Source organism: Ambystoma mexicanum, chromosome 2q (assembly GCF_040938575.1).
Source record: "Ambystoma mexicanum isolate Mex_15411 chromosome 2q, UKY_AmexF1_1, whole genome shotgun sequence".
Classification (NCBI taxonomy): Eukaryota; Metazoa; Chordata; class Amphibia; order Caudata; family Ambystomatidae; genus Ambystoma; species Ambystoma mexicanum.
Window position 1 is genome coordinate 456,631,316 of NC_090924.1, and position 21,873 is coordinate 456,653,188.

The 21,873-nt window shown below is 47.7% G+C and overlaps 1 protein-coding gene across 1 annotated transcript in view; it reads left to right on the plus strand.

Moving 5' to 3' along the window:
* The window catches only part of LOC138568974 (synaptonemal complex central element protein 1-like), a 347,522-nt gene extending 326,019 nt beyond the window's left edge, over positions 1–21,503 (plus strand). Inside the window, exon 5 of the mRNA XM_069646720.1 lies at positions 20,473–21,503. The gene's annotated coding sequence lies outside the window, so the exon portion shown is untranslated. The remainder of the gene's footprint in view (positions 1–20,472) is intronic.
* The last annotated feature ends 370 nt before the right edge of the window (positions 21,504–21,873 follow it).

A 21,873-nucleotide genomic window follows, 5' to 3' on the forward strand; every position in this document is an offset into this window, starting at 1 on the left:
CCATCTTGCCTTTGTCCAGTAATCCATTGATTCCTATGGCAGGGCCTAGGTGTCCCGAAAAGGGAGGACACCCAGAGCCACTGTCAACATGTAGCTGTCACCAACCCATACCCTGCTCCAACACACATGTGCCCAAAAACACACACTAGGGGTACAAGGACGTACCCCTATCCATGGATGCCATAAGGTATCCCATGGGTCTTTGTTCACCAAGAACAGAAATGAAGAGCCAGGGATCCCAACTGGTCTCCTGTGCAGTAAATAAGCAGAAAACACAGCCTAAGGAGGTAGTGGGACAAGGACGGGGAGGCCCTATCCCTCCAAGGCATTTCCAGCATCACAGAAAGAAAAAGCTAAAACATTGGAAATGCCTTCACATTCTTATAGCTAAACTGTTTACTTTTAAGTGACACCTATAGCATGCTCATGTTAAACCTGTTCTAGTTCAACCAAGTTGCAATTACAATGCTTAAAATATGAAGACAGCCATATCGTTGATAATTTCTCACTTAGCCAATACCCTTCAATTTTCTATATCGACAGCCTGGTTTTCCCTTTTTTGCATGTTATTGCTTGTCTATGTCTATTCATAGGTGTAATAGTCAGGCATGATCACTTGCGCCCCCATGCTTAAAACTTAACGAGGAGCAGCACAGAAATAGGTCACATGACAGGAAAATATAGTCGATTGTGGAAGATGAATCACCCCGCTGCCAGGTTGTCGCTGGCGGAACATTCCCCTCAACCGAGCCATTTGTCAATTTAAGGCCCCAGCCATCTAGAAATTCCAGCCACCTTCTTCCCCTGGCAGAAAACCTCTGACTTCTCTTGCCTTTCTCCTTATTTACATTCTGGAGATAGTAGGTATTCAAATCACCTGCCAATATTATGTGGGCTCCCTTGTATTCCAGTTTAATACGCTCCAATAACGAAGACAAGATCATCAAAAAGGCTTAGAGATCAATACAGGCGGGGTTCCAATAAGTGTTAATTGCAATAACATAGAAAATTGGCTTGTTTGATCTTATTAGAATTCTGCAGGCCTGAAGGCCATTTAATTATTAAATATGAGTTGTGACTCCTTAATTATAGTATTTCTAATTGATATCATTAGTTCGCCTGAAGGTCTACCTTTTACTTTTGTTGTGCTGATTGATAAACCCTCGATTTGTATAGGATTGACAAGCCAGGTTTCCTGAAAAACTACTATGTAATTGTTACCAAATGTTTGTTCCTTCATCCCTTTAGTTTTGTAGGAACAGGATCCCTGTGTGTTCCAACTCACTAGCCGACATTCATTTTGCCTAAAGGGAATGGGTTCCCATTCCCAATTTCTGAAGAACTTGATTCAGGATTTCAGGGAGGAAGGAAAAATCATTTTGTTGTTGTTCTCCTCAGTTCTCATTTCTCGCTGAAGGCAGTTGGGGCTCTACTAGGGTTCGTAATTTTGCTGGGTTCTCCAATTTACAGACCTTCTGCTGTAGTCGGTCGCCACTTATATACTCCCCTGGTAGGGAAGGAAAGATCTCCAAACCCTGTATCTCTAGATCCTTTGAGGCGGCGAGAATTGCCTTTAGGGCTCTTTTTGATTTTAAACCCACTTAGCAATATATACATTTTTGTCAATAGGAAATCATACAAATACCATATCCTCAGATGCAAATAGATATAAGTTTGATACTTTTTTGAAGAGTGACAATATCACGCTTCTATTGAGGGATTTATATTGTGAGTTCTTCGCTGAGGTCTTGAGCCAGCCTCTCGGGATCGCTAAAGCAGATAGTTCCCCTCTTGCCTTTTCCGTGTTACTAGTTCGCTTTCCGTTCCTCGTTGTTCAACAGCACAATTGTCTCTTGGGTTCACTATCTCATTCGATTTCCTGGTGCCATTGCTCTTCCCTGGGCCAAGTATCTGTTTCTGATGTCCCAGCAATACATCCTGGGCAATATATGTTTTTTTTGCCCCCTCTCCCAACCACAGTGATTTTTTCCCTTGTTTTCGAAAGATTGGTGCCATTTTCAGTTTCTGCACTTGGGGTTGAGATTTCATACTTTGAGGATGCACTGCAAGATTCTGTATGATGTTTTTCTTCTTTAGGAAGAAAGGGGCCCATGGCAATATCTTGACTAGTGTACCTGCTTGCGTTGAGATAGAACTTTTTCATCAGGTGAACTTGACCTGTTCTTTTAGGGGCCTCATTGACCTCCTTCCCTTGTGTATGGCCAGGTTAATTTATATTTCGTTCTAGTGGGTCAATGTGTTGCCCCACACTAACACTCACAATCTCAATAGCTTGGTTTACCGCTCCTAGGGATTCTCAGTGAGTGTTCTGTTGTAACTTCTCTGATCTTTTATTCCCATGTTTTATAGAGAGTGATTCTCATGTTTCAATACAGCCTAACCCTGATCTAACAGGTTTCTGTGTTCCAACCGTTGAATCTTCCATTGATGGGGTTGAGAGAGCCTTTAAAAAGGAGGTTGCCCCTGAGTTCTTAATTTTTCGTTACTTTGGGTTTTTAGTTTTATTTAGATTCTTTTTGATTTATCGGAGACAAGGTTTTTTTTGTCTCTTTTCCTTTGCTTCCCTTCTCCTTAATTTTCTTCTTTTCTGATGGTTCTGTTGTCCAGCCTCTGTCCATTCTGGATCCTTTTCCTTTGTTGCTGTCTTCTCCTTTTCTGGTGAGTTTTGGCCAAGGTCCATCACCACCTCTTCTTCCCCCTCCACTACTTGGGCCAACCTTCTGAATTCCTCCAATATTGATTCTGAGAGGAGGGTATCATCAAATGGAAGACTCCACAGGACCTCTCTTTCCTCCTCCTCATCTCTTTCTACCGGTTTCCTTGGGTGCTTCAGCTGTATCAAGAGCTCTTGCATCAGAGAACAGGTATCTTCTTCCTCTATACTCCTTACTCCTAGGGAGTCAAGGATTGCTGAAATATCCAGACCCTGTTTTGTGACTTCCATCCTCAAGTCATTTAGAGCTGGGGTTGTTAATGAATTGATAGCATTGCTGATCCCCACCATAGATGACACACAATTTGCTGTTTCTTTGGTCAATTCTAGTAAGATCCCTGCTTGGGATTGCATCTCTAACTTCGGTAGATCGAAAACAGTGACTAGCAAGTTCAACACAAAGTTAAGCGCTGAAAGTGTTGCTTCACTCACCTGTTGCCTTTCAGGGCTCTCAATTCTTGTTGCCTGGTCCATCCTTTCGTATGTTGTTTCTTTTCTACTCACTCTCTCTAGTGGGTTCTGGGTTTGGTTATCAGCCTCCTTAGATGTCAAGTGGGGGTCTTCCATTAGATTGTTTTCCATGATCTCTTTATTCATCAGAGCTCCTCTTCCTCTGGGGGCAGATTCCACTCCATGGAGAAGACATCTGGTAGGTGGTGTTTTTACAAAAGATGTGTCCCCTGTCAAATCACCCATGCTTCTATGCCTTTTCTTACCAAAATGTTCCTTGATTTTGTTAAGCATTTTGCAGGTGGTGACAGTGTATTCTAGCCCTCGTCTCAACAGAAGGGCATTTGATGGGTTCCTTCCTTTTCCTTTTCCCCCACTTGGAGGACTAGGTTAAGGGTATTGGAATGCACTTAGGCATTTACTCTTATTGTCAAGGTGGTCAGTAGGGAGTCTATATCTGCGGTTGCTGCTTGGGGGTCCGTTGTAACTAACATTTATGCATACGAACCATCCCATTCTGGGGTTCTAATGTACTTTGCGAGGATCCTGCTGCGCAAATTGTATTTCATTATTTATTTCTTGGGGGTCAACCTCTCAATATATAGCAGGATCGGGAGTTTGTAGAATCTTTCAACTGCAGAAAAAAGGGCTTAAAGGGCTTGCCGCATTCAAGCCCAAGAAAGTCTAGGGGCCTCATTACGAGAAGCCCGCTAAAAACTGAGTCGTTACCGGCATGGAAGTATTAGCGATTCTGTGCACCCTTGACGCCGCTAATAGCGGCTGATTACGAGTGCGCGAGCACGTGCGAACCCCCATGCTGGTAATGGCTACACCAACCCCCCGATAGCACCATCACGGGACCCGCCGATACCGCCTCCGCCAAGGAGCAACCCCTTAATAATGACCCCGTAATAACAACATGCTAATACCGGGCTTGTAATACTGGACCCGAAAGTAACTTCATCGCGTTAGAACGGGAAATGCGCCGGCGGCCATCTTTAAAAACACAATCCATTGCAATCCTCTCAATCCAGCAGTAATACAGAGGAGAGAGCAGGGCCATAGCATCCAGCATGTCAAAGGCTACCCGCAAAACTACCCCTGCCTGCGCAAGAAGCGCTTCTCCGATGAGGAGCTAAACATGCCGGCTGATACCCTTGCAGCCCATGCAGAAGAGGTTTCTGCTAATGACCTCAAAAGGGAGGTCCAGCTGAGGAACAAAGAAATCTGGGAGGAGGTTGCGCGCAAGGTGTCAGCGGTTGGCACCAACCCCCTCACAGTGAAAGACTGTAAAAAAAGATGGGACGACCTCTGTCGCAGGGAGGCCATGGCCACAGGCGGGGGTGCCCACTCACCAGTGAAACTGATGCGCTGGGAAGAAACCTGCAGCATGACCATTCAAAGGGAGTCCATAGTGGGCTTTGGCGAAATGGAGACGGGTTCCCCGACATCGGGAGATGGAGGTGAGTGACCCTGCAAACCCCAGTAGGTCAAACCATGACGTAGTACAACTGATGTGAAAGTGAGCCAAGCCAAGCTAATGACTGGGCCATCATACACACATATACAGATCCATGTCCAGATGGAGGCCCAAACCCTGCCACAATGAAATGCATGCTGTGTGCCAATCCCATTACCAACAGACACCCAACACACAGGGACCATTTGCATGTCATACATCACACAAACCTCAATACAATGGCACGCCACCTGGTACGCATCAGTGCCGAATGGAGATGCCATGGCTTATGCCAATATGCCCCCCCCCTTGAAACTACCCTCTGTGACACACCTATAAGATTGCAATCCATGGGAAATGAAATACTGTACAGCACCAACTCATGCATCTTGCATGTAACACCATCACTGATGCAGTGCATCTCTTCTTCCCCCACAGGCACTGATGCAGAAGGTGAAAGTCAGGACCTTGCCCCAAGGCCATCTACATCCAGGGCCAGACCACAGGGCACTGGCCATTCCACCTCCGGGGTAGCACCGCAGCCCATAGTGTAACCCAGGGCACGTGCACAGGCCAGGCAGGCTCATGAGGAAACCACAGCAGCGGACGAGACTGCGACTACTGAGCTGCCAACAACAGCTGAAGGGGAGGCTGATGGCACTCAGTCCGCTGCCACAAGTTCAGTGGGTGAGGCAGCTGCCACAGCCCCGCTCAGCGATGTGGATGAGGAAGCGAAGGAGTACAAGGACACCCCAAGCCCCCGTCCACCCCAACACACCACTCAGGGCACACTGTTCAGCCCCATGCTGGATTCTGCGGTTCAACTGCACAGTCCAGATCTCACAGCCACCCCAGAGGCCAGCCCTGCAATGGTCCACCCAGCCGCAGCACCCTCTACCTCCACAGCCTCCACTGACATGGATTCACGCCTGTCAATGGTAGAGGCCCGGCAGGACTCGATGATCGAGCTGGTGCGCCAATATGTGGCTGACAGCAAGGAAACACGCCGAGAGATCCGTGAGGCCAGTGCTGGGACCATTGCGGCCATAAATTCAAGTGCAATCATGATCCGTGACAGTTTGGGGCAGTCACACAGGTCCTAACCAACATGCGCCAACAACCTGCACCGGTGGTGCAAATCCCATCCACATCCACCCCATCGTCCACACCTGCAAGCTCCGCTCCCTCCAGCCATGTGCGGATGACGAGGCACAGTGCAAGGCAGACAGAAATGCTGCCCCCGGACACAAAAAAAGCCCGGAAATAGTGTGGGATGTCAATGGGTGAGGGGGGAGATGATGTTGGTGGTGTAGAGGGGATTAAGGGGGTGTTTATTGGGGGGTATGGGGTGTTAATTGGGGGTATGGGGTGTTTATTGGGGGTTATATGGTGTTTGGGGTTATGAGGTCTTTGGGTGTTTTGGGGGAGGGGGTAAGGGCGTGTGAATGGTGGAGAGAGGAAGCACTATTTTGTAATTTTTCTTAATACACTCGTTGTGTTCAATATCATTTAATGCCTGGACATTGTTCATTTCGTGTGTGTCCATTCAATTCATGACAGCACGCAGTGCCCAACTCCCCACACACCCTGTGTCCATGTCCACACTGTCCCAGTGCAGAGTGTAGCACTGACACATAACCATCAACGTCCCTGTGGTTCAGAAGTAATCGTCAATCAGTGATTGGCGTACAGCACGGCCATCTTGTGCATCACGTACTGGCAGGGGTGCTGCTTCTCCTCCATCATCATCCTCATCATCCTCACCCTGTGCATGCATGTCAATGTCAGGTGGCAGTGGTACATTTCTCCGGATGCACATGTTGTGCAGCATGACACAGACCATGGTAATCTTTGCCACCTTCTCAGGGCCATAAAGGAGTGCTCCACCAGACCTGCTTAGGCAGTGGAATCGTGCCTTCAACAGGCCAAAGGTCTGCTCATTCACGACACGGGTACGTGTATGAACCCGATTGTACTCCTCTTCGTGCCTGTTACACGGGTTCTGCCCAGGGGTAAGTAGCCACGGCTTCAAGGGATAGCCTCCATCACCTGCATGGGAGCACAAAGAAGTATGTGTGAGTCAATCTGAGCTGACACCTTTAGGATTCACGGCCATGGCCGCAGCTATTTGGTGTTGACATGCAGATGTGCCTGTATGTATGCACACAGATTAATTTGATGCATTGTGTACTGCAATATGGTCTGCTAGTGTGGATTGCGTTGTACAGATGATGCAGGGTGTTCACTTGCATGCTGATGTGGATGTACTGTGGATGCGGATCAATGGGCCTCATTACAAATCAGGCGGTCCGGAAATAACGGTGGCAGTAAACCCGCCGCCACCGTTGTTTCCGGACTGCCTGATCCCGACTCCTGCAGGCGTGAGGTGATGTTCCCGCCAGGTTTGACCTGGCGTGTTTAACACCGCCCGCCTGCAGGCGGATGAGGAAACACCGGGAACACTACAAGATGCTGCCGGTGTTTCCATGATCCCCATTCCCATTGAGTCCCGAAGGACTCAATGGGAATGGGGATTAACACCATTCCGCCTCCGTGATTCCTGGAAAACTGGGGTTGTAATGCCCCAGTAATTCCGGGAATCACGGAGGCAGAATGGTAATACGAGTCCGGCGGTAACCAGGTGGTTTTACCGCCTCAGTTACCGCCAGACTCGTAATGAGGCCCAATGTCTTCTCCAGCATTGGATCTTTCATGGATTCACATGCTTAGAATATTCCCCGTCGTCAGGCTGGGAACCCTCAGTACCTTTATAAAGATGTTTTCCATAGGAAATATTTCGACACTTCTGTGTCCAATCTATGTCGTTTTGGGCTGCTTACGCATGCCCCAATAGGACGTAGCGGTAGAAATGCCTCGCCCCGCGGCTCCCTTCAGATTTCAACCGTCTTGCAAAGTAGTGGGATCACCTCGCGTCATCTACTATTTTTGCTAGGTTGTTTCTTCGTTTTTCCTAATGCCTGGAAAAGATCTTTTTCGTCCGTGTGCTACATGCGAATTAAAGAAGGTGTATGAAGGAGATGGCCATATGGACTGTATATATTGTCTCCACCCTCACCATTCGGCAGAGAATTGTGACATCTGTAAAAGCTTCTCCCAGAAGACCCTCAAAGACCAGAATAGGCGGTTGGTGGCTTAGTTGAACGACGGAGCGGGTGCGTACCCCCCTTCGGAGGTAGGCTTCATGCATAGCTTGGCCTCAACAACTAAATCTCTAGGGGCCCCCCGCCCATCAGTATCGGCTGAACCTCTGGCGAAGAAAGTGCGTTCGATTGAGAAAGGCTCATCGGAAAAGCATTCCACGAGAGAATCTTCGTTGAAAACGAAAACCTTGTCGTCTTCCTCCTTGTCAAAGAAGGAGAGAAAAGACTGGTCAAGATCCTCCTCAGGTGATCATCATAGATCATCCTCGAGTCGAGATTCTTCAAGACACAAATCAGGTTAAAAAACGCATCAGGGCTCTGTACATCCACCATCGTTGTCGACGGGAGTGCGATCGTTGACGCCCTCACAACCAGTGACGCAGATCGTCTCTTCAGGTGTTCCGCCGAGTCAGGTGACAGCGACGACGGTGACGATAGAGAAATTAACCTTGTCGAAGGAGGCTCCACAGGAGGGCTGCTCAAATGCACCAACTTTCAACCTGAAGTGCAATATAACGTGTTGGATATGCCTTTTGAAGGAGACCTTCTTTTTGGGGAGAAGGTGGGTGAGGCCTTAAAAGGCATGAAAGAAGACTCTGACACAGCACGTTCTCTTGGGGCTCTCCAGAGTGGCAGAAGTTTTCGTTTGTTTCGCCCCTTTAGAGGAGCGTCAGGAAATTCCTGGTTCTCGTCATCAAGGGACCGTACTTTCAATAGACCGTCGTACTCCTCTCAGGGCTACAGGCGGGCTTCTCAGACTACAAGAAGACGTCGAGACTATCAAGCCTCAAGGAAAAGGGGAGGTTACTCATCGTCGTCGAAGGACAAACAATGAAAAGACCAGCAATGACGAGTTTCAGAACATCCTGGGAGGCAGGGTGTCTCACTGTGTCAACGAGTGGGAAAAGATAACCTCGGAAGCAGGAGGCAGCCCTGTCCATATCCTCCGTGGATGACGAAAGTGAGCAGGTGGCTGGGCCTGCGGAACTTGGGTTGCAAGGGGTTAGCTCTCTGACTCTTTCGAGCGGGGCGAATATCCCGGTTACAACTCCGTTGCTTAATCCGCAACTGTTTTATCCCTGGAAGCTCTGTTTACATTACAAAACTTGTTGAAGAAATTAGATGAAAAGTTACCTCAGGTTGCTGCTCGAGCAAGACCAGTCAACGACGAGCCAGGCCCTTCCCATCGACCGACTCCTATGGTGTCGACGGCGACGCCTGTCCGTGAAGGCCTTCCATTTGCGCGCCCGGAAGAAGGAGAACTGCCGGAATCCAAGTCAGAGAGAGAGTCCATATCGGATATATCGTTATCCCCCTCTAGGGACCCGACCTGGGAGTCGGAAGCGAAGATGGAAGCTCCAAGAAGCCCAGCCCAACCGTCACCCCCGGATGACATTGGTTCTTTCCACGCGATGATGAGTAAGGCTTGTACCGAAATTTGGGCTGGCCCAGGAGGAGGAGAAAAAAGACTGTTTTTTGTTCGATCATATGGGAAAGAGGAGAAAATCTGTGTTTTCGGTCCCCATCATCCGTTCTCGGAGCCGGCAATAAAAGGTAGACTGGAAAAGAAATGTAAGGCTCCCGAGTCTACTCCGAAATGTCTCCGATCAACCAGCTCCAGAGTCAGTGGTATCGGCGGCTGCGGCAAGAAAGGCAAGCTCTCAACATAAATGCACAACTCCTCCGGAGAACAAGGCCAGGAGACAAGATGCCTTTGGCAAAAAGGTGTTGTCGGTGGGTGCAACAACGGTGAAGGCGGACAAATCTCTGGCTATTATGGCGAGGTATGACAGAGAGATGTGGCATCGTTTAGCACCCATACTGGAACATCTGCCAGACGAACACAGAAAGGCTGCGATGTTACTTGTCCGAGAGGGGGAAGGGGCCTCTAATCACTCTATAAATATTGCTGTAGACCTGGCAGAAACAGGCTTTAAGCAGGTTAACAACGGAGTGGTTCTGAGGAGACAGGCCGGTGGGTATTGGACACTGTGAAGTTCGGTCATTCCTTACAATTCAAAAGCAAGCCGTCGCACATTCCACCAGTGTTCTCGGCTCAACCCCACCTGAATATTTTAAAGCAGGAGGTAGTACTTATGCTACAAAAGGGGCTATAGAATTGGTACCTGTGTCACAGAGAGGTCAAGGAGTGTACGCCCGATACTTCGTTGTGAAGAAGCCCAACGGAAAATGGCGTCCCATTTTCGACCTTCGAGACCTCAACAAAACATTAAAATAATAATAAATCTGAAATTTGAAATGCTCACACTTCAGGAAGTGATCTGGTCGATTCAATAGGGGGATTTTCTGGTGTCGTTGGATCTTCAGGACGCATATTTTCATATACCAATGCATCGACGACACAAAAAGTTCCTAAGGTTTGTAGTCGGGCTGACCCACTACCAGTTCACAGTGCTCCCATTCGGACTAAAATCATCCCCTACAACGTTCACAAAGTGCCTAGCCCCGGTTGCAGCATGGTTAAGGAAACAGGGGCATCATGTTTACCCTTATCTGGACGATTGGTTAGTGAGGGTGTCGTCGTCCCCTATGACAACGCAAGCAAGTCTAGAGGCCACCATGCAACTTCTGCAACGACTAGGATTTGCGGTGAACTTCGAAAAGTCCTCATTAACTCCCTCAAGAAGCTTAGTGTTTTTGGGTGCAGAGTTCGAAACTCTGTCAGGATTGGTGAGACCATCTGTGGAGAGGATCCACAGGCTCAATCAACAGGCAAGACAGTGGAGAGTCAACACCAAAGTGTCGGTAAGGAGATATACGTCGATACTGGGAGCCATGGCTTCGTGTATCCCCTTGGTCATATGATATGATATGATATTTTATTTGTATCGCGCTCGCACACAAGTGTTTCAGAGCGCGGCTAGGCAACGGAACAAGGGAGAACACAGCACAACATAAACACGATCTTACTAGGCCCAGTGACATTGAGAACGCGCAAGTGCATGGGAAAGGGAAAAGGGAAAAAGTGCATGGAAGGGGGAGAGTGGAAAGTGCAGAAGCCGAGGAGCGCAGATAAATAAAATAAATAGAATATTGAGGCAAACTGTGGTAGTGCAGCCAGCAAGTGGCAAGTGCTGTGTTTAAGGCAGCAGACTGGGTAAGTCTGAATAAGTGCAGAAAAAGAAGAAGAATGGGGGGGCTGTATGGGTACAGATGCAGTCCCCAGTGCAAGGGGTGGCCAGGAGGCAGTGCAGGAAGGTGGCAGGGTGAGCAGGTACCTGGGCCCAGGGGACAGAGGGTGGCCAGGTGCACAGTGCCAAGAGAGCAGATCAGCAGGGGAGAAGGGGAGCGAAGGCAGAAGCAAAGAGGAAGGTTTTGAGGTGCTTCCGGAACCGGAGATGGTTCTCCTCAAGTTTTAGAGTGGCAGGGAGGCTGTTCCAGAAAGCCTTGTGGACAATGCAGAGGGTTTTGAATTTAATCCTTGCATCCACTGGGAGCCAATGGAGAGATTTCAAAGCTGGAGAGATACGATCCCAGGGCTTGAGGCCAAGGACAAGTCTTGCAGTCCTGTTCTGGATAAGTTGTAGAGGGTGGAGAGTAGAGGCAGGTAGATTTAGAAAGAGGCTGTTACAATAGTCCAAGCTAGAGAGAACCAGAGCTTGGGATACATGAGCTTCTGGGGGAGGAGAGGAAAGGCAGAATACCTCTGAGGGGGTGCAGTCGGAAGTTTGACTGTTTAGAGACATCAGAGATATGGGCCGAGAAGGAAAGTGTGGAGTCAAAGATGACGCCAAGGTTCTTAGCCTCGCAGGTAGGGGTAGGAGGAGGGCCAAGGGAGGCCGGCCAGAGAGTGAGGGAAAAGGATGGAGATGGTGTGCCGATGAGGAGGATCTCCGTCTTGCTGGCATTCAGACAAAGATCATTGGCGGCACACCAATTTTGAATGGCAGTTAGGCAGTCAGAGATGAGAGAGGGAGAGGAGGTGGCAGAGGGCAGCCGGAAAAAGAGTTGAGTGTCATCAGCGTAGCACTGGAAAGTTGAGCTGAAAATGGAAATGCAGTGAGCGAGAGTTGCCATGTATTGGTTGAAAAGCCTGGGTGAGAGGTTAGACCCCTGGGGTGGAGAGGAAGATAGATGATAGGAAAGACCCCAGTTGGACCTGGGAGGGTCGATCAGAGAGGAAAGGGGTCAGCCAGGCCAGAGCCTGATCAGTGATACCCAGATTCACAGGGAAGGTTGAGCAGGATGGTGTGGTTGACTGTGTCAAAGGCAGAAGAGAGATCAAGAAGGATGAGGACAGAGGGAATGTTAGAATCAAGGTTGGAGAGCAGATCTTCACGGATATTGAGGAGAGCAGTTTCCGTGCTTCTGGCCACTCTGAAGCCAGAGTGGTGGTCATGGAGACAACCAACAGAATCTGAATGAAGGTTAAGCTGAGAGATGGCCAGCTTTTCCAGGAGTTTGCCCAGAAAGGGGGTAATGGAAATTGGGTGATAGTTTGCCGGACAGGAAGGATCAGCTGTGGGTTTCTTGGGAAGAGGATGCACAAGGGAGTGCTTCAGAGGGGAGGGGAAGGATCCTGAGGCAAACGAGCGGTTGCAAAAATCAGCAAGGGCAGGAGCGAGGGGGTCAATGTGGTCCTTGATGGTGAACAACTGTCGCCACTTCATGAGGCCAATTCAAGAATCCCTGGCAGACTGATGGGCCCAGAGCCAAGGACTTTGGTCTGACAAACTGACCATCAACAACAAGCTCTTACGAGCACTTCGATGGTGGCAAGTCTTCGAAAACCTATCCACAGGGGTTCCCCTGCAGGAACCAGAGTTTCACATGACCATAGTGACGGACGCGTTGCTGACTGGATGGGGAGCGCATCTGGGCTCTCTCCAAACGCAAGGCCGGTGGTCGTTGGCGGAGTCACTCCTGCATATCAACATGCTGGAGGTGAGGGCAGTGCGTTGGGCTTTGAAAGCTTTTCTGCCACACATAAAAGGGTCAGTGGTGAGAATACTGACAGACAACACGAAACAATGTTTTACTTGAGAAAACAAGGAGGTACTTGCTCTAGAACTCTTTGCACCGAAGCTCAGGAAGTATGGCAGTGGGCTCTACAACAAAATATAACTATTGTAGCCCACCATCTTCCGGGAGTAAAGAACGTACAAGCGGATTCTCTCAGCAGGGAAATGGATCAGATACACGAATGGGAACTGAACGAACATCAGTTGTTGGAGATTTTCAGAAAGTGGGGACAGCCTTCTCTAGATCTCTTTGCGACGAGAGAGAACAAGAAGTGCGAACAGTATGCCAGCAGATGGCCACTGATCGATTCACTGGGGGAAGCGTTCTCCTTCCCGTGGACGGACAAGTTTCTATATGCTTTTCCCCCGTTTCCACTCATACGACGGACCCTGCAATGGATTCACAGATACCGATGTCGATTAATCTTAGTGGCTCCTTATTGGCAGAGGCAGGCGTGGTTCTCCGACCTGCTACAGCTATCAATAGCGCGGCCAGTAAGGTTTCCAAAGGTTCCGAACCTCCTGACCCGGGACAAGGGAACAGTGTGGCATCACAATCCGGACAGTCTCAACCTGACAGCATGGCTCCTGACTTCTCAGAGTTTGGTGCCCTAACTATTTCATCGTATTGCCGTCGAATTTTGCAAGCCGCGCGAGCTCCGTCCACGAACACTTCGTATGCATGCAAATGGAGGGGATTCTGCATGTGGTGTGAAGATCAGCCAGGGTTAGAGCCCCTGAAAATAACTCCGGAACAGCTTCTGCCATATTTGCTGCATTTAGCGGAGAGTGGGTTATCTTTTTCATCGATAAAGGTTCACCTGGCAGCCATTTCAAGATTCACGCGGAGAAGGCATTCGTTACCATTGTTTAGTGGTCGGCTGATAAAGCACTTCATGAAAGGTTTATTTCGCACATTTCCACCAATGAAAAAGTTTCCTCCAAACTGGAGTCTTAACCTAGTGTTGACGGAACTGATGAAAGCTCCCTTTGAACCTCTGGCTTCCTCATCTATGAAATTCTTATCGTGGAAGTTGGCTTTTTTGGCGGCTATCACTTCAGCACGACGACTCTCGGAGATACAATCATTAGTCATAGATCCTCCATACTTGAGATTCTTTGAGGACAAGGTGGTGCTGGCAACCAATCCTCATTTCATACCGAAAATTCTTACTGTCTTTCATAAACATTCGTCGATTGTACTACCTGCATTCTTCGCGACTCCTTCATCGGTCGCGGAAAAAGCTCTCCATACATTGGACGTGAAAAGAGCTCCAAAGTTTTATCTTCACCGTACTCAGCAATTTAGAAATACAAAACAACTGTTTGTGGCTTATGGACCGTCGACGAAAGGAAAGGCGATCTCAAAACAAGGACTAGCTCGATGGGTCTCATTGACGATTGCCTTTTGTCACTCGAAAGCATGGAAGCCGCTGGAAAGGCGTCCGAGAGCCCATTCCACGAGATCAACTTCATCTTCGGCGGCGTTGTGGGCCGGGATTCCGCTGGGAGACATTTGTCAGGCGGCATCCTGGTCGGTGCCACATACATTTACCCGCCATTATTGCCTCGAACTGCAGCATGCAGACGATGTACAGATAGGATGAGCAGTCCTACGTCATCTTTTTCAGTGAGGTAAGCCCTGTTCAGGGGAATGTCCTTTAATCTATATATATATATCGTAATATATTATGGTTGTTGTTATTCTTTTGAAGCTAGCGTATAACCGCTGAAGTTTAAAAAAATAAATAAATAAAAAGGGAAAATATGTGGTTGGGATGTTATTGGTTTGCATTCTCACTGCCAAAATCAGGAGTACTGCTATACAATCTATTCTAAGCATGTGAATCCATGAAAGATCCAATGCTGGAGAAGGGAATAGTTTTTTTACCTGTAACTCCATTTCTCCAGCATTGGTATCTTTCATGGATTCACATTCGCCCGCCGCCCTCCCCTACATGCAAACAATATATACCCCATCCTACTTTGGGGGGTTAGAATCTGAAGGGAGCCGCGGGGGCGGGGCATTTATACCGCTAAATCCAATTGGGGCATGCGTAAGTGGGCCAAAACTACGTAGATAGGACACAGAAGTGTCAAAATTTTTCCTATGGAAAACGTCTTTATAAAGGTACCGAGGGTTCCCAGCCTGACGACGGGGGATATTCTAAGCATGTGAATCCATGAAAGATACCAATGCTGGAGAAATGGAGTTACAGGTAAGAAACGATTCCCTTGTCACCCATAATAGCAGTGTATGCTACTCTGTACCTAATCACACTAGCGACATTCGCACAGTTGTAATTTGTTTAGTCATGCACCGCTTGACATACCCTTGGTGGCCTGCTTGTGCGTCTTGCATGTTAGTGATGTACGGCATTGGTCTTATGTATGGCATTGATGTGTCATGTTCAGGTTGGGATGTTCAGGTCAAAAGTGTTTAGCTCTGAGCGCATTTTCCACTCACTGCCCATTCCCACCCAGGTGGAGTATGCATCCCCCCATCCCACCCAGGTGGAGTATGCATCCCCCTCAATCCCACCCAGGTGGAGTATGCACCGCCCCCCACCTCACAACCCCGATGCACTGCCATGGGCCAGTCAGGCAACTCACCAAGCAGCCAGGCACGTCGTCCAGCATGTCGCTCCATGTAGCGGGTAGCGTGGAGTTAATGTGTGATGATCTTGCTGGAGTCACATACCATCTGCACATTGACGGAGTGGTATTGCTTGCGATTGCGGTACACCACCTCATTGGTATGAGAGGCCACCAATTCTGCGTGGGTGCAGTCGAGGGCATTGACGCAATTGGGCATGCCTGCCAGTGCATGGAAGCCTACTTTGGTGTCAGCGAGCTCCTGGCCAGTACGTGGTAGGTAAATGTGGATGCTTGCATGCTTCAGGAGGGCATCAAGCACTTGGGTCAGCATGCGTGACAGGAGTGGTTGTGATGTCCACTATGGTAGTGATGTTGTCCCGGTCCAACAGGTACAGGGTGTGGATCTGCTCAGGGGTTAGATTGAATGAACTGGGTCTGATGCCAGGGATTGGTGGCTGCCTACGTGGTAACACTGGCTGCACTGGTGGAACTTGCTGGGCCTGTCTCACCCTCCTTCTCCTCCTGCGTCCCCTCTTAGCAGCCTGTTGTTGTAGCTGTAGTTGTTGTTGCTGTTGTTGTAGCAGTACAGGCATGTCCTCCAGCCCCATGAATGCAACAGCTAGTGGGATCATTTTGGTGTAGGAAGGGGTGTGGTGTGTGGGTGTACTCCTTTTCTACTGGGACATGCTCCATTGACTCCACCTGTGGTGATTGTGTGCGCCTGTGGCAGTTGCCTGCACTGCAGGTTGCTATTTGCGGGTGGTCCGCAATGCCTGTATTGCCGCCGTCATGACGGCCCTAATTACTGCCATCGGTATGCCGGTAAGTGCATGCCTGCGTAACTTGTGATGTCCTCCTGTTAGCAGCATCCCGGTATTGGTGCCGTGAAGGGGCGCGTGTACGTGCGCATGCCGGTAAGAAGGGGCACGGTATGGGCGGTGGCGGTATTGGCGGGTTGTTAGCTCGTAATGGTCCGGACCCGTTAACAATGCCGGTAATGCCATTCCGCCTTCCTTTTTTCATTACCTCCATACTCGTAATGAGGCCCTAAGACTCTCAGTTGTATCTCGCCAGTTGGATTTAAAACCACTTATTTCATCAAGTGGTTCTGGAAGTAGTTATCGTGTGGAGTAAAATTCCCAATCCGATGAACCGCCCACGAGGAGCTCAAAAAGGCTTAATGCTCAGGGCCGCTTCTCCAGCTGTCCCTCGGGGTGACAGCAGTTACGCTTAAGCACCAGAGCAGAAAGAAGTTCAATGGCCTATTGCCCACTGTCTTTTCTCAATCAGCGCCTCCCGATAACCACACTTGGATTATACACCAGACACGAGAAGTTCAAAGGCCTAATGCCCGCAGTCACTTCTCCATCTGTGCCTCTGAATGGCAACAGCTAAATTCAGGAGTAATTCAAAGGCCTATTTCCAAATGACAACACTCAAATTATGCACCAGACACGGAAAGTTCAAAGGCCTACTGCCTGCAGTCACTTTTCCATCTGTGCCTTTAATGTCAACAGTTGAGTTTGAGTATGTTTCTTTTGAGAGTTGCCACTTCAATGCAAAGGGACCTAACACGGGGGAGACACAAATTCCTAAATGCACGGAGTCACTTCACGGGCATCAGATGTTGAGATAGTACTTGTCTCCACACATTTTCCGTTGCCGAAATTTACAGTTTCCGCGGGTGTTAGCCGTATGTGTATAAATATGTTCCAAAATGCTATGAAGAGGATTAATAGTGCATAGCAAAATATCTCCAAGCGCTCATGGCTTTTAGGTTGGGTTAATGAGATGCACAAATAAGTGAACAGTGCAGCGCGCCCAAAGGGGCTTCCAGTTTCTCACCTTCAGTATCTGTAGGCAGCGGACAGCAGGCACCTGCCACACTACACCACACACTGCGCCGCGCTCCGCGCCAGTGTTGGTGTAATGTAGGTCAGCCTCCACAAGTCTGCCTCGCACAAACAGCAAACAGCGAGGACTGACTATCGGTTGTGATTCAAAGCACTGCAAAGTTTTTCAAACAGCATTGCTTTCCTCTGGAGAGATTCCCCTGCACCAGTGACACCTGACACACTACACCACACACCGGTGTTTTTGGTGTAATATAGGTCCACCTGCACAAGTCTACCTCGCACAAACAACAAACAGTGAGGACAGATTATCGGTCGTGATTCAAAGCAGTGCAAAGTTTGTCAGTGTCTGGAAAGATTCTCCTACACTAGCAACACCTGACACACTAAACCACACACCGCCAGGAAAGATCGGCCACAGCCCGCCTGCAGCGCGCATGAGCGCTTGCGGGCCTGCCTTTGGCCGGACTTCGGCCAGGCGCAGGTGCTTTCGCGGCACCCATCCGCTGTGCCTCCTGGGAGTAGAGTTTAAATCTGCACATACTTTTGGCAGGAGCCAATCATCCTTCCGAGACAAAAGGGAGAGAAGACAGCTGACGCACGTGCATGTAGGAAAAAGGGAAAGGCAGACTCGCAACGGGAACGTGCCCTGTGCAAGTAAGGAGGCCAGGCAACCTTGCGCTGATTGCAGTGAAAGCACTGCAGTCAGTAGAAGGAAATCAAATAAATAAAGTAAATGAACAAGTAAAATAAAATAAATGTAAAAAGCGGAAATGCTGAATACGAAAATTAAACATGAATAAAAGTGTCCAGTCAGAAGCAAATGGCCCGGGATGAACACTGTGTCAATTAAAAGAACACAAATGTAAGAAAGAACATTTAAAGCAGTGTGCGACAATGATCAAGTCACACCAAGCTGAACTGCCAGAGCAGTCCCAACACCCTTCCCCTTGCCTTTCTCAGGCTTCTCTCAGCGGTTTACGAATGGCAGGGAATTTCTCCCTTCACCTGGCCTTTCTCAGGCTTTTCTTGGCAGTTCAACAAAGGTGGGGGAATGTCTCCTTCCCCTGGCTTTTCTTGGCAATTCAACAAAGGTGGGCGAATGCCTCCCTTTCCCTGGCCTTTCTCAGTTCTTTCTTCGGAGAACCGTTTCAGCGGTTCGGTGGGCAGTCCTGGTATACTCCCCTACCAGGTACTGCTTACGGTCCCAGATCCCTTCACTTTGGTTTCTCTCGCTTGGGTCCTAGACCCCTTCACTTTGGTTTCTCTCGCTCGGATCCCAGACCCCTTTACTTTGGTTTCTTTCGCTTGGGTCGCAGGCCCCTTTAATATGGTTTCTCTTGCTTGGGTCCCAGACCCCGTCAATACAGTTTCTTGTGCTTGGGTCCCAGACACGTTCAAGGCAGTTTCTCGTGCTTCGGTCCCAGACCCCTTCAGTATGGTTTCTCATGCTTGGGTCCCAGACCCTTCAATATGGTTTCTCAAGCTTGGGTCCGAGACACCTTCCTGGACCCAGGCAGCCCCTGTACCTTGTTCTCGGGCTCTTGGTCTGTGGTGTCGGTCTCTGGCTTCTCTGTGTCTTCCAACAGCTTTTCTTCGCCTCCTTCTATGTTGGTGCTAAAAGTACTACTGGTGTGGCATAGGCACATGGAAGAACTCAGGGGGTAAGATGACGGTAAGGAAGACTAGGTCTATAAGTTGTAATGAATCCTGTGATGTCATCCCCTCTGCCCGAGAGGAGACCCTTTCCATGAGGCCAGGGAGCTGGGGCCGCTACCTGATAGTCCGCCTGGGAGTGGTACTCAGCAGGAGAATCTCATGGGAAGGGATTCCCCCACTGGGATACATTCTCATTCTTCACCCAAAAAGCACAGTCTCCTTATGCAAGTAAGCGATACATACCAACTGGCAGAAGGAGAGGCTAGTGCTGGGTGGTAATTATTGACCAGTATGCATGCTCAACTGTGTTGGACAAAAGCTTCCGCTGGTGGGGAAAACCCTAAGGGGAGGAGCGTCCATGCAGCATCACAGGAGGATAGCAGCTATGCAGGACTGCATGTGCCCAGGAGCGTGCCTCATGTAAATATTGCCCCATCACTTTTCTTTGTATAGCACATTGGTATTAGGCACCACAGCTTCCTTTATCTTTTCTTTCAGCCTTGACACTCTTCTTCTTTTTCTCCCAACATTTCTTATACATAAGCAACACATATATCTTGCACTTTGTTGACCTTGGCAGCCAACTTCTCTAGAGCTTTAAAAATCACAGTCTATCCAAGCAGTGACCCGGTCAATCATGTCTTCATTATACTTAGCATAGCCCTTGCACATCTCAAGCCCCTTGTTCATCTGAAGTATACATTTACAATTTCATTATTTTCATCTCTCCACTCACTCTCTCCTGCAGTTCAAGCTCCCTTCCAACTTCCTATCCTCCTCTCTATACCTCGTCCATCTCTAATGCCCCATTTTCTTTTTCCTCCAGCAGACTAAGGTCTGGCGATCCCTGGGTGGGAAAACATTACACCCCTATGGTGGTGATTTGGCACAGTGTCAAAGCTCATTAATTAATTAATTTATTAGCATCCAGTCATTCCTGTTTCTCTTACAATGCATGGATAGTCACGTGGTCCACTCAACATATTTCTAAGCGTGACCCTTTAGATGCATAGTCAAGAAGAAATGTATCTATTAGCTAGGACGTTTTGTGCAGCTTATTTCTTGAACCTTATTCACGGTTTGGTTATCACCTCCCAGAGCCTTTGTCTTTATAGGCCGTTGCCAAAAGAGTTCAGAAGGAAGGAGAACAGGATATCGGAGTAGGAAAAATTACTTTCACAGTGATTTTGGTTCTCTTGGTCCGGCTTACCCTCCTTCACTAGATTCACCTTGCTATCTCTTCTGAGCATGTGCTAAGCTCTACCTTAATTATATAGGGCAATAAACCTAAGGAACTCAGTGTGGCAGTTAGTGACAAACAGGTATTGGAGCGAGCCACATTTGGAGTGTTGCAGTGTGTGAAATGCCTCTGTTTCAACTCTCAAAGAAACAGCACTCCTCTTTAAGAATACCATTTATTGACCTGCCTACCATAAGATCTATTCTTAACTATTTGTGAAGGACGGAGAGCAAAGACTAAGAATACCAGAGTAATTTAGTTGTCTGTTTGTGGATGCTTTTTCAGCCCATAGAACTGTTCATGGCAAATTTTAGCTTTGTGTTTGCTCTATTTCAGATTTGTGATATCCGAGGCAATGAGGAACACCTAGCCGTGGAGATATCTGCACCAAGGCAGGGGTAAAAAGACATAATTACTTTAAAAGAAGATAAGAAGCTATCGACATTTGCAAGAATATTACGCAAAACTACACAAAGATGAACTTGAAAACTGGTTTGTTCAGTGAGAAAAATGTCACCAGTTTGTAGTTGAGCAAATCTGTACGGACAGACGTAAAGCATTCTCTAATGTCAGCATGACAAGACTTTATAAAGGCGATAAATGACCAAAATAGAAGAAATGTAGTATTTGAATTTGCAAATGAAAAACACAGAAAATCATTGGCACAATAACCTTGTGACTCTTGCTGTTTGAATAATATCTTAAACACTGTTCCGTGCATTCCTACAATAAGGTTGGAATCACAAGTCTCCTAAAGCATGTTGGAATTTATTGGAGCCTTTAAGAGAGAAGTTTAATGTTGGAATCCAAACCTGGCTTCTGGTTACTGATTGTTGACAAATGCACAGGGTTGAAAGTTATGTATTTACTGGAGTAGTTAAGATACTGTATAGCAATGGCTCTTGGTAATGGAAATGCCATGGTTTTTGTTATCAGTAAAGATTTTGGTTATGTGTCATGTTTACTGGTAAGAGTTAGCTATGGTGTGTGGTTATTTATTTGGAATAGGGATATTGGCTATTTTATTTTTGATCTTAAGAATTGCTAAAGGTCTACATAGGTAGTTATCGATAAGCACCGATTCCGTGGTATATTTAAGGGCAAAGGGCCATGCTCTTTTGGAAAGACAATATGATTTTACCAATTACCTTAACCATGTGTGTTATCAGTTTTTTGATAGTTGACAGTACACAATGGCTATTGCTTAGTGATAAATGGGTTACCAGTTTGTTATTCATATGAGATACGTATTTATCAATATTAGGTATTGACTAAGGGTTTTAGTATTGGTTATTGTTGGAGATGGTATTTAAGGATGTGTTTAATTATAAAGAGTGCCAGTATGGGACTCCAGTTAGGAATATGGGATGTGCTTTATCTTATGATATATGAGTTTTAACAGATTAATATAGATTTGATATTACCATTGCATTGTGAAAAATAAAATAATATAAAATTAAACAGGGCCATGTTATTTTTATATAGTAACCAACAAAATGATGTGCAGGCAATCCTGCATTCTTTGACTGTAGTGGTGTGAATGCTGAGTACCTGGGCCTATTTAAGACTTTGCCTCACTTATATCCCTCATATAGCATGGGATATACAAGTGTCAACATATACTATGAAAGCAAACCGCAATGAGTGAGTGAGTTGGCAATGCTGTGAAACTGGAATGCAGTTCCAGCGAGTCTGTTTGGACATAACAAATTGTCAGGATGTTTTGTCCAGGTTTAG